This window comes from Maniola hyperantus, chromosome 26 (assembly GCF_902806685.2).
Source record: "Maniola hyperantus chromosome 26, iAphHyp1.2, whole genome shotgun sequence".
NCBI classification, from domain to species: domain Eukaryota; kingdom Metazoa; phylum Arthropoda; class Insecta; order Lepidoptera; family Nymphalidae; genus Maniola; species Maniola hyperantus.
The window spans coordinates 487,557-505,782 of record NC_048561.1 but is presented as its reverse complement, the minus strand read 5'-3'; the positions used below and the strand labels follow the sequence as shown (position 1 = coordinate 505,782).

The 18,226-nt window shown below is 40.5% G+C and overlaps 1 protein-coding gene across 6 annotated transcripts in view; it reads left to right on the top strand.

The window, feature by feature from the left end:
• Nucleotides 1-484: 484 nt before the first annotated feature.
• The window catches only part of hts (adducin 1-like protein hts), a 92,325-nt gene continuing 74,583 nt past the window's right edge, over nt 485-18,226 (top strand). For all 6 annotated transcript variants that reach the window (XM_069507475.1, XM_069507471.1, XM_069507474.1 and 3 more), the window contains exon 1: nt 485-786. The gene's annotated coding sequence lies outside the window, so the exon portion shown is untranslated. The remainder of the gene's footprint in view (nt 787-18,226) is intronic.

Genomic DNA, 18,226 nt, shown 5'->3' with positions numbered 1-18,226 from the left:
CGCATAGCATTGAGTATACTACAAAAATAACCCTTTTTATACGTTACAACTAATAATTTTAAAATCAATAGGTTGATAATTTTGTTATTAATTCTTCTTCTCATGTTCTTTGGTTTTTCTCAGTAGCCCAGTCAATTTAGCTCCAAAATAGGGGGAAGCCACAATAATTGAAACTTTGTGGGCCTTGAATATTTCTTTGCAAATGTGGGCTCGTAGGTCATTTTAAACAATTCTTTTATAATGGTGCTGCCAATATTCGTATCAATTTTTAGCTCTATGCAAATTATTGTAACCCTGAGTGTCTATTTTGACTGGACTACAGTGCCGAATTAGCACTTTGCCACTCTCACTCAAGGAACTTCAAACTGGAAGGAAGAAGATTTAATGGTAAAAGTGGGGTGAATAAAAAATATTTAGTAGCAACATTTACAGCTAGCGCCATCTGATGGCTGTCGAGAAAAACTCTGCAGATTCGCAACGACAGACAGCCGATGCGACGCCAGCGACACTGTCGCCGCGGTTCCGAACCGAAACTTTTCGACATCGATTTACGGAAGCGGTGTGAACAGACGGACTTTTTTCACGAACGAAAAATAGAAATAACGCTTCCACGCGTAATGTCTGTGGTGCTAGTGCAATAAAATATAGGAAGAGACGTTAGTGCGCGCTATCCTACGGGATATTATGTTGAATGTGTGCTTAGTGTGATTTGCAGCTACACTAAAGTGAAGTGGTTTGTGCCGTGACAAAAAAATCGTCTTATCGGCCTCTTGCAGTCGTTAGCCGGTATGTATTTCATGTATTCTGGTTAACTAGTCGATAATAAGATAAAAATCTTATAGGATTTCGGACCGGCGACGCCCGAAGTTGGGTGTGGTTTAGCCGACCGTAGATCAAATTAGGTCGTTTTTTTTAGCTTCGACCGCTGCATAATGAGTAACTCGACGTATTTCTGGACGATTGACACTGGGCACAGCTAAATTGACGCAATTTTCACGCTTCCTTCCGACATTTTATCTCAAAATTGGTTGCCGGAGTCTTTGTTCGAAATTACACAATAGCACTGTTCACAATGGTTGGTAGAGGTCGATTTGGCTATTTTGAAGGCTATTTGGACTATATTTTGGGCGTGACACAATTCAATTGCCCTGTTATCTACCTTTATGTGATGATGTCACCCGCCTGGGCGCGGAGATTATCCGCCCGATTGCGGGAGTACACCTGTATGTGTGACGACCATTCATTATAATGTCTTCGTAATTCGTCCGGTTAGTCAGTAATACCTCTGTATAGATAGGATTACAGTCCACAGTAATTGATGTAGGTATATAAACTGGACATAAAAACTGATTTGGTCGAGGTTAAAACTAAAATTGCCCGTCTATGTCTCAATGATACTTGTTTGAGTTGTATTTGGATGCTACATTGATGTGATTCATTTATATTTACTGTGAGAATGCATAATGCATTGTTTTGAGTTTTGTTATAAAAAGCACTATAATTAACTGAAGTGATCTGAAATAATTGTGTAATAATGTCTATTTAGTCATTTAGTGAAGCTGTGATAGCCTAGTGGTTAGGACGTCCACCTTCCAATCGGAGGTCGGGGGTTCAATCCTGGGCATGCACCTCTTTTCGGAGTTATATGCGTTTTAAGTAATTAAAATATCACTTGCTTTAACGGTGAAGGAAAACATCGTGAGGAAACCTGCATGCCTTCTCAAAGGTGTGTGAAGTCTGCCAATCCGCACTTGGGCCGCGTGGTAGACTATGGCCAAAACCATTCTCATTCTGAGAGGAGACCCGTGCTCCGTAGTGAGCGATGGGTTGATCATGATGATGATGACTTAAGTGTTCTGTTCTTTATCTTTGAGGCTGGAAAGTGGAAAAAATCATTTGCAACTCAGAATAAAAACAAGATTCTTGCTATTTTATAATTAATTACTATCTTAAAAACTGTCTTGTTACATTTTCTAGACCCAAATACATAATAAAATAATTATACTTACTTACTTTAAATATAAAATTAATTATCAAGTCTTCTCAGTGAAACCTGTTTTTTCAAACCGGTGCTAGTCTAGTTGAATCTAGGTCTACATCTTGAATATAATCTTGTCTTATCATAGAAGACATTTAGATATTTACTTACAGTATGCCACAGAAAAGAATGTACATCAACCTTTAGAAGGAGATAGCAGATTTGTAGAGCATTGTCTCGGTCGTTGAGACCGACAAAACATCATATTATATAGCTATGAGTGACAGAGATAATGCTCTACAAAGCCGAAATGTCATTCTAAAGGCAGATGTACATTATTTGCTGCAGCATACCTACTGTAATTGCTAACTAAGATATTTACTTAATTGCTTAAAGCTAGATAAAAAAAGGAGTTTAAAAGAAACAAAACATTCTGTTTAAAACGGGATAATAAAATAAAATAAAATAAAAATCTTTTTTATTCGTATAAACTTTTACAAGTACTTACGAATAGTCGGATGCATCTACCACTGGTTCGGAATGCCTTTCCTACCGAGAAGAACCAGCAAGAAACTCGGCGGTTGCTCTTTTCAAATATTTGATATAGGTACAAGATTATGCTATGTATAAAATAGTATTTGCAGTCTTGTGCGTTGCTGGAACGAGCTGCAGGTCAAATCCTCTCGCTCTTTTAGCATTTAGATAATCTTCAATTGTGTAATATGCTTTTTTCAGGAGCATAAGAAACATACTTAGTAAAAAATAAAAATAAAATATGTGAAACACTTGTTTTATACCACTGCCCTGTTTAAAAGTAAGTTAGAGGTTCATGCCCGGGATTGAACCCCCGACCTCCGACTAGAAGGCGGATGTTCTAACCACTAGGCTATCACGGCTCAAGCTTTTAATATGCACTACAAAAAAAAATTTACAAAAAAAATAAAAACCGACTTCGTTACATAAACACTAAAAATTGAAAAATAATTTAATTTATTACCGAATATATTATGTATACAAGAGTTAATATAGTTCCATAATAATACTTTTTGGTGCCGGTGCCAATTAGCTTTAGCTGCGCGAATCGTCTGGACTTCATATTTTTATGGGACTCCACAATGGCACCTCATTGGCACCGACCCCAAAAAATATTATTATGGAACTATATTAACTCTTGTATACATAATATATTCGGTAATAAATTAAATTATTTTTCAATTTTTAGTATTTATGTAACGAAGTCGGTTTTTATTTTTTTTGTAAAAAAATTTTATTTCACAATTTTTAGTGGCCCCATGGAATTATGCTATGACTGGTTAAAAATCTACTGATTACTATGCTATTACACTGATCGCGAACAATTTACTCTTATCCGTTGAGGAGTTCCAGTATCTATCTTCGAAGATGTTCATCAGATCTTCACCAAATTGAAATGGGACCAACTTTGAAGTATACCCTTTTAAACAAAAAAAGAATTATCAAAATCGGTCCAGGCGTTTTTGAGTAATCGGGGAACATACATAAAAAATAAAAAAAAGATTCCGACGAATTGAGAACCTCCTCCTTTTTTTGAAGTCGGTTAAAAATATAAACTACAACAAACATGTAAATCTCCACACGCTATGTGCATAAAAATATATATATAACAAACTTGATCCAAGCATAAAAATCAACCTATTTTTATTTATTTTATTTTTATTATTCATGTACCAAGATTGTAGTTACAAAGTAATAACAAATTAAGTTACATTGGAAATGCTTATCTCTAAACAGAGATTTCCTACAGGACACTTTAAAAAAATCTTTCGTTGGCTGTGTGAAAAATCATTTTATTCCATCTCTGAATTTTTAAGTTATATTAATAAATAATCTCAACGTGATTTACCATCTAATTAAGAGACATTTTTTTTAATGATATTTTTGAGCACTTCTCTAAAATAATAAAAACAATAATTTATCTTGTACCTACCAATTTTAATCTCATCAGAATTATCTGTGTAGATTTCCTGATGAGTATTTGAATACTAGCTGATGATCGCGACTTCGTCCGCGTGGATTTACGTTTTTCAAAATCCCGCGGGAACTCTTTGATTTTCCGGGATAAAAAGTAGCCTATGTGTTAATCCAGGGTATAAAAGCTATGTTTGCTGCTGCAAGAGTCCCTGACTTCTTCGCCATACTCCGAGCAAGGACGGCATCCTTCTGGAAAAGACTGACACACAGTACAAACGCTATCTTGTGTGCTGTTGTAGAGGATCTTAGTAATCCTTTTACAAAACATTGGTCCAACCTGCATCAGTGCGACAATAACACCTTTACTTAGATTAGTTTTTTAAATTGTTAGCTCCATTTTTTTACATTTATATTATATTCTAATCAATTCTAATATTAATTTAATCCGCTTCATACTGTGTATATTGTTATGGGTTGTATTTTCATTGCCTGAAATAAAAAAATTATTTATTTATTTTATTTTTATTTATAATCTATCTCCATTCCAAATTTCATCCAAATCCGTTCAGCCGTTTTTGCGTGATTGAGTAACAAACATCCTAACATCCACACTTTCACATCACAAAGTGTGTCTGTCTGTCTGCTAGCTTTTCACGGCTCAACCGTTCAACCGATTTTGACGAAATTTGGTACAGAGGTAGCTTGCAACCCGGGGAAGGACATAGGCTACTTTTTATCCCGGAAAATTTAAGAGTTCCCACAGGATTTTTAAGAACCTAAATCCACGCGTACGAAGTCGCGGGCATCAGCTAGTTTATAATATTATAGGATTTGCATGCTAGATATGAAGATATTATTAACAAGAAGACGCTTATACTTATAAACATCCTGTGTACTTATATTCAGCAACTAAATTCTATTCTATTCTAATAGTAACTATTTATTCAGCAAATTTACATACAGTGACATCATTCTCAGATAACATATATAAATAAATCATTAAAGTTGCAACATTGCTCAGTGACTACATTAACCCTACTTACCAACATAACATAAGTTATCAATAAATACATTATGTAAGTAATTTGATCGCTTGTTTACATGTCTGAGTCAAGTGTAAAAGAGTAATTCAACACCTCATGTCATGTATTATATACCTATTACCCCTATTTATATGAAACTAGCTTATGTCCACGACTTCGTCTGGGTCACAGTTCACGACAGTTAGGGAGCTTGTAACAAAACGTCGACGTTTCTACGTCACTGGCACTGGCAGGTATCAAATGTTAGTATATTTGACGCAGGTAGCCCTATTTTTCTATGATTTCACGTCACCATTCCCTAATATTTGACATAAGTATCGTCGATTCCGCATCAAATCGAGAGTTCCCTCACTCCAGTTCACTCTGCAACTAGTGAACTACTGAGCTGGGGGTCTTCTCTCGGAATGAAAAGGGTTTTGGCCATAGTCTTATATATAGGCTATCACAGCTACTTAAGTAAATCTTTTACATCATCTAGCAACTTCCTCCTCTAGAATGTAGGTTTTTTGAAAATCCTGATGGAACTTTTTGAAAATCAGATCATTCTGTTGCTCTGCTTCAATCATGAAGGACAAACCAACAAACAAACACACTTTCACAGGTAAAATATTAGTATAGTATGATTTTATAGGTTGAAAGGATATACTAGATATTTCTGTAAAAAATGTCATAAATATTTAGATCTTATGTCTACTAAATGACTCATTATCATCACGCTGACCATGTGCGATCGGTAGACTTCACACACCTTTGAGAACATCAGAACATCATCTCTCAGGCTTGCAGGTTTATTAAATTATTTTTGATTTATTTGATGCAGATAGCCCTAAAGTAGCCCTATTTTTCTATGATTTCACGTCACCCTTAGCTCAATACTAGTACAATATGAGCCATTACATGACATTGCATGACATTATGAGCCTCAATAGCTCAACGGGTAAACGAGGGGAGCACAAGCCTGACGCTCAGTTGGAGAGGAAATGGGAATATTAGTCATTTAACATGGCTAATATTCTTTAAAAAAAATATTATCATCGATTCAGGGTCAAACCGAGAGTTACCTTACTCTAGTTGACTCTGGCCTTACAGTCAGCAGAGTTATTAGCCGTTTAACTAGATTATATTGAACGGAATCAGTACTGATATTAAATGCCGTGAGCTACACACATATCATACTAATGCAATTAGTGCATCACCCGGGAATTGAACCTTGGAATCGTCCCTGTATGTCTCGCTTCAATGCAGTCTGTGATTTTTAATTAATTTTTTTTTATCCAGATACAAGTTAGCCCTTGACTACAATCTCACCTGGTGGTAAATAAATAAAAATAAAAAATAAAATAAAATAGACATTTAAAAGGAGATTGCATTGGCTCAGTTGTTGAGACCGACAAAACGTCATAAAACATAGGTACAGTTCTTGCAATTCACGAAGACGAGTGAACTTTACTTGTGGTTACGTCGTTTACACGGGCATTGCGTAAGTGTGCGTGCATGTCAGACCAATCAGTCGCACACATTCAGTGTACCTTACTTATACCGATAAGACTTAAACACAAGCATGAGCCACTCGCCCTCGTGACATGCAAGAACTGTAAGAGTGAGTTATTTGTTTAATTTTCTACTAAATAAAACTTATTATAGTGGTAATGATTTTTTTAATGACAAATTTTAAATAATGCATGCATAGAAATAGACATTTGAATTATTAAAAACATTTAAATGATGAGTGATGACATAACAATATTAATGAAATTAGATAATTTATTTCATTTAGCCTTAAAAAATGGTTGCAAGGGAAAAATTTTTAATCCTTAGAAGAATTTTTCCAACATGATAAAAAGCGTTTTTGACATTCTATTGTTGGACATTATTTAAAAAAAAAAAAAAAAAGCTTATTACAGTGCCTATATTCGCTTGGTTTTGACATTTTGGTTTAAGTTTAATTTTATGATTTGCCTGTATTTTATAAACAAATATTTAGTCACACTCAATAATCACAACTGTTAACTATATTTGTACGCCGCCATGGCTAATGTGCTGGACTGTTTCTTAGATTTAACATCTTATGTACCACATTATGCAAATAAAGAATTATTCTATTCTATTCTATTCTATGAAGATAATTTAGAAATAATTTTGCACGCCATGCTTGGCAGGATATTATGTAACTGATTACCTAACTTTTAAGACCCCATGTAAATAATTTACATGTACCTACCATATCTGAGCAAAATAAATAAATGATTATGATTATGATAGAGACACGCTCTACAAAGCCGAAATGTCATTCTAATGGCTGATGTACATTACTTTCTGCAGTGTACTACATTTCTTATATCGTACAGAACCCGTGGTGTGTAAGTCCGACTCGCACTTGACCGGTTTATTATGTATTGTTGAAGATCCAATAGATAGTACAGTATGCGGCCAAAAGAGATGAACATCGATCTTTAGAAGGAGACAGAGCACTGTCTCGGTCGTTGATGCCGACAAAGAAGCGTCATATGGGTATGAGTGACAGAGACAGCGCTCTACAAAGATGAAATGTCATTCTAAAGGCCGATGTTCATCACTTTCCGCCGCGTACTGTAGGTCTGTCAATATTCATTAAGTATGAGTAGGTTCAAAAAACCAAAATCATTAAAAAACAGATGCAAAATTATACACGCCTCGCGCCGCGCCAGAGCACGTAAAAAACGTAACAAAAACACACACAAAAACATTGTATGTGGCAGTTGTGTAGGCGTGATAGCTTTTGTATCAAAGCACTAAACTTCAATTGTATTTTACACTAGCTTTTGCCTGAGACTTCGTCCGCGTAATCGCGTTCGAGGATAATAGATCTATAATATAAAAATATTAAAAAAAAAAAAATATAAAAATGAATCACTAAATGTGTTGCTCATCGCAAATCTCGAGAACAGCTGAACCGATTTCGCTAATTCTTTTTTTATAATATTCCTTGAAGTACGAGGATGGTTCTTACGGAGAGAAAAATTTAATTCAACCTCCCCCTCAATTTTCTAAACTCCACCCGAGCGAAGCCGGGGCGTGTCAGCTAGTAGCTATATAATTTTTTTTTTTTTTAAAGAACATTAGCCATGTTAAATGACTAATATTCCCATTTCCTCTCCAACTAAGCGTCAAGCTTGTGCTAGGAGTAGGTACGACAATAGTGCAACGGGCGGGGTTTGAACCGTCGACCTTTCGGTTTTCAGTCCACTGCTTTACCGGTTGAGCTATTGAGGCTCATAATATCAATTATGTCAGTAAAATAGTTTTGGGGATCACCCCCTACATCCATACTCACAAATTAACAAATTTTACCTCTTTATAAGTAGCTAGATGATGCCCGCGACTTCGTCCGCGTGGATTTCGGTTTTTTAAAATCCCGTGGGAACGCTTTTCATTTTCCGGCATAAAAACTAGCCTATGTCCTTCCCCGGGATGCAAGCTATCGCTGTATTTAATTTCGTTAAAATCGGTTGAACGGATGGGCCGTGAAAGGCTAGCAGACAGACAGACAGACAGACACACTTTCACATTTATAATATTAAGTATGTATTACAATTTGAATGGGATCTCTAATTTTTTTAAAATAAAATTATAGGTGATGATAAATAAAATTATAGGTGATGATAAATAAAATTACAGGTGATGATAAATAAAATTTTAGGTGATGATAAATAAAATTACAGGTGATGATAAATAAAATTATAGGTGATGATAAATAAAATTATAGGTGATGATAAATAAAATTATAGGCTTACTATTCTTAAAGATAATAGATATTCTTAGTTATTATCTTAGATTCATTCGTCTTTAAATAACCAAGAAAATATATACATAATCTACACGGCTACCATTTTTTCTCTTTTCTTTACAAAACATCATTTTCTTATCACCAACATAATGTTACTGCCAAAGCAACTTATACCATGCAATATCGAAACCAAATTCTATTCTACCTCCTATTTCTTTAACACCAAGGTACATAATTCTTTGTATATCTGAAATACTGTATGTCCACTATAACTTGACGCCTGACGTAATGTTGGCACCATTGCAAATCGCACGATAATAAACTTTAAGTTCTAAGGAATGAAGCGAACAAAGCAATTTTGCCAACATGACGGCAGGGGTCAAGTTATAGTGTACGGTCAATACTCCGCCATATCAACACCGAATTCAAATCTACCCTCTATTTCTTTTACCCCAAGATATATAATCCTTTAAATTTGAAATAACTTGTAAGATAACGGATAGATAGTGTATTCGGTTCCCGATAACGCCTATCTCTGTGAACTTATCGACTTGATTGGTTTGCTTGAATGTTACTGAGCTGTGACTCGTCTTATGAACTGTTTAGACTTATCGTCGACTAGCGTATGCTCGCGACTTTGTCCGCGTGGACTACACCCTAAATACCTATTTTACCCCCTTGGTATTTGAATTTTCAAAAATCCTTTCTTAGCGGATGTCTACCATAATAGCTGTCTGCATGCTAAATTTCAGTCCGATCCGTCCCGTAGTTTAAGCTGTGTGTTGATAGATCAGTCAGTCAGTCAGTCACCTTTTCCTTTGAAATATATTTAGATTAATTTGAACACCGATATCATCATCATCATCATCATCATCATCATCAACCGATAGACGTCCACTGCTGGACATATGTCTCTTGTAGGCAGTGGCGTGAAAAGGAGTTCAAGCCAGGGTATCCATGTAGGTATGAACTTATTTTACGGCAGGTTATAATGAAAAATAAGCATTGATTTATTACAATGAGGGTAAGCAGTGCGTTTACTGCTTGTAGGGTAGGTCGGTCCACACGCCACGGTCTTGCGCCGCGCCGCCTGAATCCAGCGGCTCCCTGCGACTCGTCTGATGTCGTCCGTCCACCTAGTGGGGGGTCTTCCAACGCTGCGTCTTCCGGTGCGAGGTCGCTATTCCAGCACCTGTATATAGGGTCTTGGAACTATATAATAGGGTCTTGGACTGTAGTAATTTGAAGGGATTTTTTGTATAGCGGTAGTTTATGGGGCTAGAGAGGATAATTAAAAAAAATGATTTTTATATATTTTGAAATAATTAATTTTTTAACGTCACGCTGATATCATCTAGTCATTATAATAAAGGCATTAAAGTGACGTAACAACCCGACTCGACAAGTATCTGTCAAATGTTGGCCCCAAGGGGTCACTGACCCGCGATCGGGCTAGCGATGTGTGTTTGTATTATTGTTATATACGCCAAACTGTCCGTTAACCAGACTCGTGTATGTGGATATAAGTATCCGCGACAGGTTGGGATGGCAATCGGTGTATGCGGCGGTAAAACGCCCCGCACACCCGCACGTCACCCGCGCTCGCCCGCACCACGTTAGCGCGAGGGCTGTGCGGGTGTCCGGGGTGTCCCCACCCCGCTTGCCATCTCGACCTGTCGCGTACTATACAGGCTGATCCGTGCCTCGATGAGACCAGTTTCGTCAAGCCTGTGCCACAGTCAATGCGATGCTAGCAGCGAGATTATTCCAATTTTTATTCAGATACAAGTTAGCCATTGCCTGCGATCTCACCTACCTACAGTCAGGTCAGGCGTGCATTTCATAGAAGCATAAATGCACTGCTTACCCCAGTTGTAATAGCTCATGAGCTCAATGCATATTTTTCATTATGACCTGCAAGTGAACGGGCTCCTACTTAACTAGTGCCTACCCTGGCTTCAAACCCTGTGCACGCCACTGCCTACAGTCTCTAAGTTTTTAACCCTAGGGGTTTAGGCTGTGCGTTGATAGATCAGTCTATAATCAGCCAGTGAGGACAAGTCTTTTTATATGACACTAGCTTATGCTCGCGACTTCGTCAGCGTGGACTACACATATTTCAAATCCCTATTTCACCCCCTTAGGGGTTAGATTTTCAAAAATCCTTTCTAAGCGGATGCCTACGTCATAATAGCTATCTGCATGCCAAATTTCAGGCTGATCCGTCCAGTAGTTTAAGCTGTGCGTTGATAGATCAGTCAGTCAGTCAGTCACCTTTTCATTTTATATATTTAGATACCTAGATTGCATCAGTTTGATGCTCAAGGTCTCAAGCTAGCAGATAATGACATAGCTAAGCTATAATCACAGCTTGTGGTGTGCCAGCAGCTCGACAAGCAGACAGTCCGGTCTCGCAAGTCTCAATCGCGGCAACCGTAAGTCGTGTTGGTTTACGCAACGCACGGACAAACATCTAAGTGGGTCCCTTTTTGCGCTCCTACCTCCCGAACCGGCTTTTTTATTCACTACAAGCAAACGCTTGACCACAATCACACCTGATGGGAAGTGATGATGCGGCCTAAGATGGGACGCGTTTACCTAGAAGATGCCTATTCACTCTTGTTTTAAAGATCTGTTCGCCGATTAAACTGCAGACTGCAGACTAGAATATCGTTTGGCCGCATTGACTTACCTATATATTTGAAAAGAGCAACCGCCGAGTTTCTTGCTGGTTCTTCTCGGTAGGAAAGGCATTCCGAACCAGTGGTAGATGCATCCGACTATTCGAAAGTGCTTGTAAAAGTTTATTCGAATAAAAAAGATTTTTATTTATTTATTTATTTATTTATTTCCTACTTCGTATTAACAGGGTTGTTGAACAAACAAAATGGCACCGACTCAGTGGTGCTTTAGCACCAATGCAACCTCAGTGACGTCTGGATTTCAAACGGGGCGTTCATCTAAATATATAAAAGGAAAAGACACTCACTGCCTGACTGACTGATCTATCAACCCACAGCTCAAACTACTGGACGGATCGGGCTGGAATTTGCCATGCAGATAGCTATTATGACGTAGGCATCCGCTAAGAAAGGATTTTTGAACACTCAACCCCTAAGGGGGTGAAAAAGGGGTTTGAAATTTTGTATTCCACGCGGACGAAGTCGCGAGCATAAGCTAGTTAGCATCTAAGAGGTGGCGCTGATTAATTTGGTCCCAAAACCGTAAAGAATTTTGTTCGCTTGACCATATCTTGTCATATTTATATCGATGCTATTGCATAACACAGATTGCCGGCGCTAACTCACGTCCAAATGTGAAGGACCTAGAGTCTAGAGGCACTGGAGGTTTCCATCGACCTATGACGTCATAGTACCGTTCCTTTCTAACGGCCTTATGGAAAAAGTAGGCCAGCTTTGTTTGTAGCCATCATCTCAAATCTCAACCCGTCGTCGTCAGACGACAAAGAAAGAAAGAAAAAAAACTATGTCGGTTACTCTGATTCTCCTACATATCTCCTCATTTCTCATTTCGATCATATAGAGAATCTCCAAGCATAGATCTCTCTATCGCTCGCTGAGTGACTCTGAGCTTTCTTACGAGGCCCATAGTTAGCGACCATGTCTCGGATCCATATCCATACTAATATTATAAATGCGAAAGTGTGTCTGTCTGTCTGCTAGCTTTTCACAGCTCACCCGTTTAACCGATTTGGATGAAATTTGGTACAGAGATAGCTTGCATCCCGGGGAAGGACATAGGCTACTTTTTATCTCGGAAAATCAAAGAGTTCCCACGGGATTTTTAAGAACCTAAATCCACGCGGACGAAGTCGCGGGCATCAGCTAGTATGCTATATGTCATTCATCAACACACACTGTACGAAGACTTCAAGAACCTGCAAACTGTGGAACCAACTCCCATCGGCGGTGTTCCCACTAGATTACAACATGGGGTTATTCAAGGGGCGGACCAACTAATTCCTGAAAGGCCGGCAACGCATCGACGGTTCCTCTGGTGTTGCAAATGTTCATGGGCGGCGGTAATCTCTTAACATCAGGTGACCCATCTGCTCGTTTGCTCGCTAACTCTATTTAAAAAAAACACTGAGGAATATTGGGCGAGAAGACATCTAATATGCAGGTAGTTGGAATGTTCTCAAGTGCTTGTAAAGTCAAGGTCTGTCCGTTGATAATGAATCCGCTCCTCCGATCCGTAACGCGCACTATGACGTCACGCCCAAACTCACACCCTGGCCCACCGCCAACCGTCCGAGCGACATGGGTGTTTAGTAAATAAATCCACTTCTATTTGTAGCTATACTCTACCAGCATTCATTTGTTTTTTTCTACGCTTCCTAGTTTTATTACGGATTTATTTAAAAAACCTTTGTTTTATAATCCAGCTATTGCTGTCCCAAAAGCTACAGCCACACTTGCGCGTCGTGAACGCAGGATGCGGGACGTGATGCGGGAACATCCACGACGCGAATCTGTTTCTTGATAAGGGTCGCATAAGTTTACCTGTCTGGTGCTAGTGATTTGAGTTTTATCTGGTGGAAGGCTTCTGCCGTGGCTGGTTACCACCATGCCGGCAAAGCCATGCCGCCGAGCGATTTAGCGTTCCGGTACAATGCCGTGAAGAAACCGATAAGGGGTATGGATTTCATAAAACTGCTCTACCCCTTCCAAGTTACCCGGCTTCCATCTTAGACTGCATCATCACTTAGCACCAAGTGAGATCGAGTTAAGGGCTAACTTGTCATCATCAACATCATGATGAACCCATAGCCGGCTCACTACAAAGCACGGATTTCCTCAAAGAGAGAAGGGGTTTGGCCATAGACTACCACGCTGGCCATGTGCGGATTGGTAGACTTCACACACCTTTGAGAACATTATGGAGAACTCTCAGGCATGCAGGTTTCCTCATGTTGTTTTTCTTCACCGTTAAAGCAAGTGATATTTAATGAATTAAAACTCACATAACTCCGTAAAGTTAGAGGTGCGTGCCCGGGATCGAACCCCCGACCTCCGATTAGAAGGTGGACGTCCTAACCACTAGGCTATCACAGTTTGTAATGGAATTAAAAAAGCCTTGCCACCTGAACGTACAGATTAGCGTCGTGGACGCTCCCGCATCCCGCGTTTATGACGCGCAGGTGTGGCCGTAGCTTTATAGTTTCGTCTTGCAGTTTAGTCTAGTTAAGTCCTAAATACTAAAGTAGTTGTTGCAGGGTAATCAGTAGGTAGGAAAAATAATAATGTAAACGCGGGTACCGGCGTATCACCATTAAACTGAGTTAGCATCGAACCTGTGTTTGATTTGTTCCACTGGCGACGAGTTTGTGTATTTTATATTATTTACCACGCGATTTAAAGTGATTATTTCAAAAATACAATGCCTATAGGTAAATTAGAACCGTTTGACTTGAATTCCAAACAGTGGCCCGCGTATATAAGGCGAGTTAAGCAGTATATTATCTTAAACGAAGTGAAGGCTGAATTACAAGTGCCGTTACTAATTACGATTGTGGGTGAAGCGACGTACACCTTGATGTGCGATCTATGTTCGCCGGCGCATCCTGAATCGAAAGGTTTCGAAGAATTAGTGGAATTGGTTTCGGAACACTTGGAGCCAAAACGTTCCGAAATAGCCGAGCGCCATGTTTTTCGCTTACGTCGCCAACGTCCAGGCGAGTCCCTCACGGAATATCTACATAACTTAAAACATCTGGCAACAACTTGCAATTTTGGAACAATGTTAGAGGAGAACTTACGAGATCAGTTCGTGTCAGGTTTGGCAAACGAACTGATGCGATCTAGAATATTCGCCGAAAAAGACATCAAATACAAGGAGGCAATCGAGCTAGCTCTGGCGTTGGAGGCTGCAGAAAAGCATGCGGAGGTGAGCGGGTCTACGGTGACTTCGACATCGACCTCGGGTGCGGGCGGCGAGGCAGGCGAGGTCCTGCATCATGCGAGCGGGCGGCGCGGCCCGGCGCGAGCGGCGTCGAGCGCTGCCGGCGCGGGAGGGCGCGGCGGCCGCGGCGCACCGGGACCGACGGCGGAGTCGGGTGCGGCTGTGCGGTGCTGGCGGTGCGGAAAGCCGCACCGTGCAAACAGATGCAGATATGCGCAATTTAATTGTGATAAGTGCCGACGCCGCGGACACCTAAAAATCATGTGTGATGAAGTGCATAATTACGGGTTTAATGTGCGAAATAATTATGTACAGGAGGGAAGTGTCTCGGAGGAAGACGACTTCTTTAAGATCGAACTGGCAGCCAAAGGTAACGGACCATATTTTCTTAAAGTGCAAATAGACGAGCATCTATTGGAATGTGAAATTGATACCGGTAGTCGTATTTCGGCGATTAGTGACCAACTTTTTTATAAACTTTTTTCTCATAAAAAAATAATATGCGATAATTTAATATTACGTTGCTACTCGGGTACACAGATCGATTCGTTGGGTTATGTACATGTAGATGTCACGGTTGGGAACGTGCGAGTACCTAACTTGGCATTATATGTAATCAAAAACGGTTCTCGACCTTTGTTGGGCCGAGATTGGCTTCGAGCCTTAGATATTAAACAAATAACATTAAAAGAGATAGCCGAAGATCGATTTGTGGACCGTTTAACCGCCGAATTTCCGGAAGTATTTACGGATACGTTAGGCACTTGTAAAAAGACCATTCAATTACAGCTCACTGACCAGGAACCTGTTTATGTGAAGGCCCGGCCGGTACCTCTCGCGCTGCGCGGCCGCGTGCAAAGCGAGCTCGAGCGACTCGAGCGGGAGGGGTACATGTACCGCGTGGACCACTCTGAGTACGGCACGCCGATCGTGCCGGTGGTAAAGGCGTGCGGAGAAATACGAATATGCGGGGACTATAAAGTTACGATTAACCCAAAATTAAAACGCGATTATTATCCTTTACCTCGAATTGAGGAACTATTTGCTTCATTGAGCGGGGGGGAAGAGTTTTCGAAAATAGACCTAAAGCATTCGTATCAACAAGTCATGTTATCCGAGGACTCCCAAGCTTATACCGCTATTACTACGCACATAGGTACGTTCGTATACCGCCGTACGCCATTCGGGCTATCATGCATTCCTGAAAAATTCCAAAAATTAATGGAGGAAACATTACGAGGTATTCCTGGAACGGTAGTGTTTCTAGATGACATTTGTGTGACGGGGTCTAACAGACAAACACACCTAGCCAATTTACGAGCTGTACTTGAACGGTTGCGGTCGATGGGTTTTACTGTTAAGTTAAGTAAGTGTAGTTTTCTTAAACCTAGTGTAAAGTATTTAGGCTTCATTATCGATAAATCAGGCTTGCACCCTGATCCGAATAAAATAGAAGCGATCCACGATGCGCCTCGCCCCGAAAACGTGACACAATTAAAAAGTTTTCTCGGATTATTAAACTACTATGGAAAATTTATACCTAACCTCAGTATATTATTATATCCGTTACACGCGTTACTTAAAAAGGACGTTCCTTGGAAATGGGATGCACGTTGTGAAGCCGCGTTTTCGGGAGCCAAGAGCGCACTGTTGGGCGATAAAGTGTTAGCTCACTATGAAGAGGGTCGGCCGTTGGTACTGTCCGTGGACAGCAGCGCGTACGGTTTGGGCGCTGTGCTCGCGCACCGTTATCCGGACGGCAGTGAACGCCCTGTTAGCTGTGTTTCGCGAACATTAAATGATTCCGAAAAAAATTATAGCCAGCTTGATAAGGAGGCGCTAGCTATTTTCTTTGGTATTACCAAACATCACCAATATGTATTCGGTAGACAGTTTATATTGCGCACAGACCACCAGCCCTTAAGTTTCATTTTCGGAAAAAAATGTGGAATCCCCCAGACGGCTGCCAGTCGTTTACAACGGTGGGCTGCGCGCTTGTCGGCCTACGACTTTACGGTGGAGTTTGTGCGTTCCTCGGACAACGGGCCGGCCGATGCTTTGTCCCGCCTGCCCTTGCCGTGCCAGCGGGCGACCCCTTCGGAGTGCGTAAGCTATGTCCAACTTATGGAAGATAACTTGCCGATTAGTTTTAAAGATGTTAGTAAGGAGACGAAGAGAGACCCTTTATTAAGTAAAATAGTCGGCTATGTAATGTTCGGTTGGCCGTCGTCAGTAGCGGGCGGCGAGGAGGAAAAGGCTTATTTTGCTAGGCGACATGAGATAGTATTGGAACTGGGTTGTTTAATTTATAAATATCGAATAATAATTCCGCCGTCATTGCGTACAGAAGTTTTAAAAGAAATACATGAAGGCCATTTGGGCATTAATAAAATGAAGAATGTGTCACGTAGCTATGTCTATTGGCCCAGTTTAGACCGCGACATCGAGGATTTATGTCGACAATGTGAAGCATGTCGGGTAGTCCGCGACTCCCCACCCCGCGCCACACTTCACCCCTGGGAGTACCCACTATGTCCGTGGCAACGCGTGCACGCCGATTTTGCGGAATGTGCGGGTAAGAAATATTTGATCGTCTTAGATGCTCATTCAAAGTGGGTAGAAGTAATTGGTATGACGCGCACGGATGCAGAGTCGACAATTTCGGTCTTTCAGACATTATTTGCCAGATTTGGGCAGCCCGCGCAGCTCGTAACTGACAACGGCCCCCCGTTCAGCGCCTTAGATTTTAAGAAATTCTGTGCTAATAACGGCATCAAGAGTGTAACGACGGCACCGTATCGACCGCAGGGTAATGGTGCGGCTGAAAATATGGTGAAAACCATTAAAAAAGTTATCAAACGCGCTTTATTTGTTAAAGAAAATGTATCAGCTGCCCTAAATAAATTTCTATTTCAATATAGAAACTGTGAACATGCTACGACGGGTGTGTCCCCCGCCGTACTGATGCTAGGCCGGCGATTGCGTGGGCGACTGGACGCGTTGCGTCCGGACGTATCTTCGGTAGTCCGCTCAGCACAAGATCGCCAGATTAGTCAGAAAGGGGGTACGCAGAGACAAGTAGATATTGGAGATACGGTCATGGCACGAGATTATTCCTCTAAAGGAAACAAATGGACTGAAGGAGTCGTAGTCAGTCAGACAGGACCGGTGTCTTATAAAGTAGATATTGGTAAGGGCATAGAATGGCGTAGACACCGAGATCAGGTAATCAAAGTAAATAAAAAAAATCGTTACTCTCTCGCTCGAACTAGCATCCTCGGTCAGGAAGCCGAGCAGCAGGGGGAGAATGCCGACGAAAGGGTAGCGGTTGATAGCGATGCCGACGTTACATTCGAAGACGCTGTCGGTGTGTCCGGGGACGAGGGTTCGGCCCAGGCGCCTGAGGTGCACTCTCCAACACCGCCGCCCCCGGACGCGTCTGCTAGAGCTCTGCGAGCATATAAGCGTAATAAAAAGGTCTAGTTATGTATAACTATGTTATTTTCTGTTTAAAAAGGGGGGAAAAGTGCAGGGTAATCAGTAGGTAGGAAAAATAATAATGTAAAC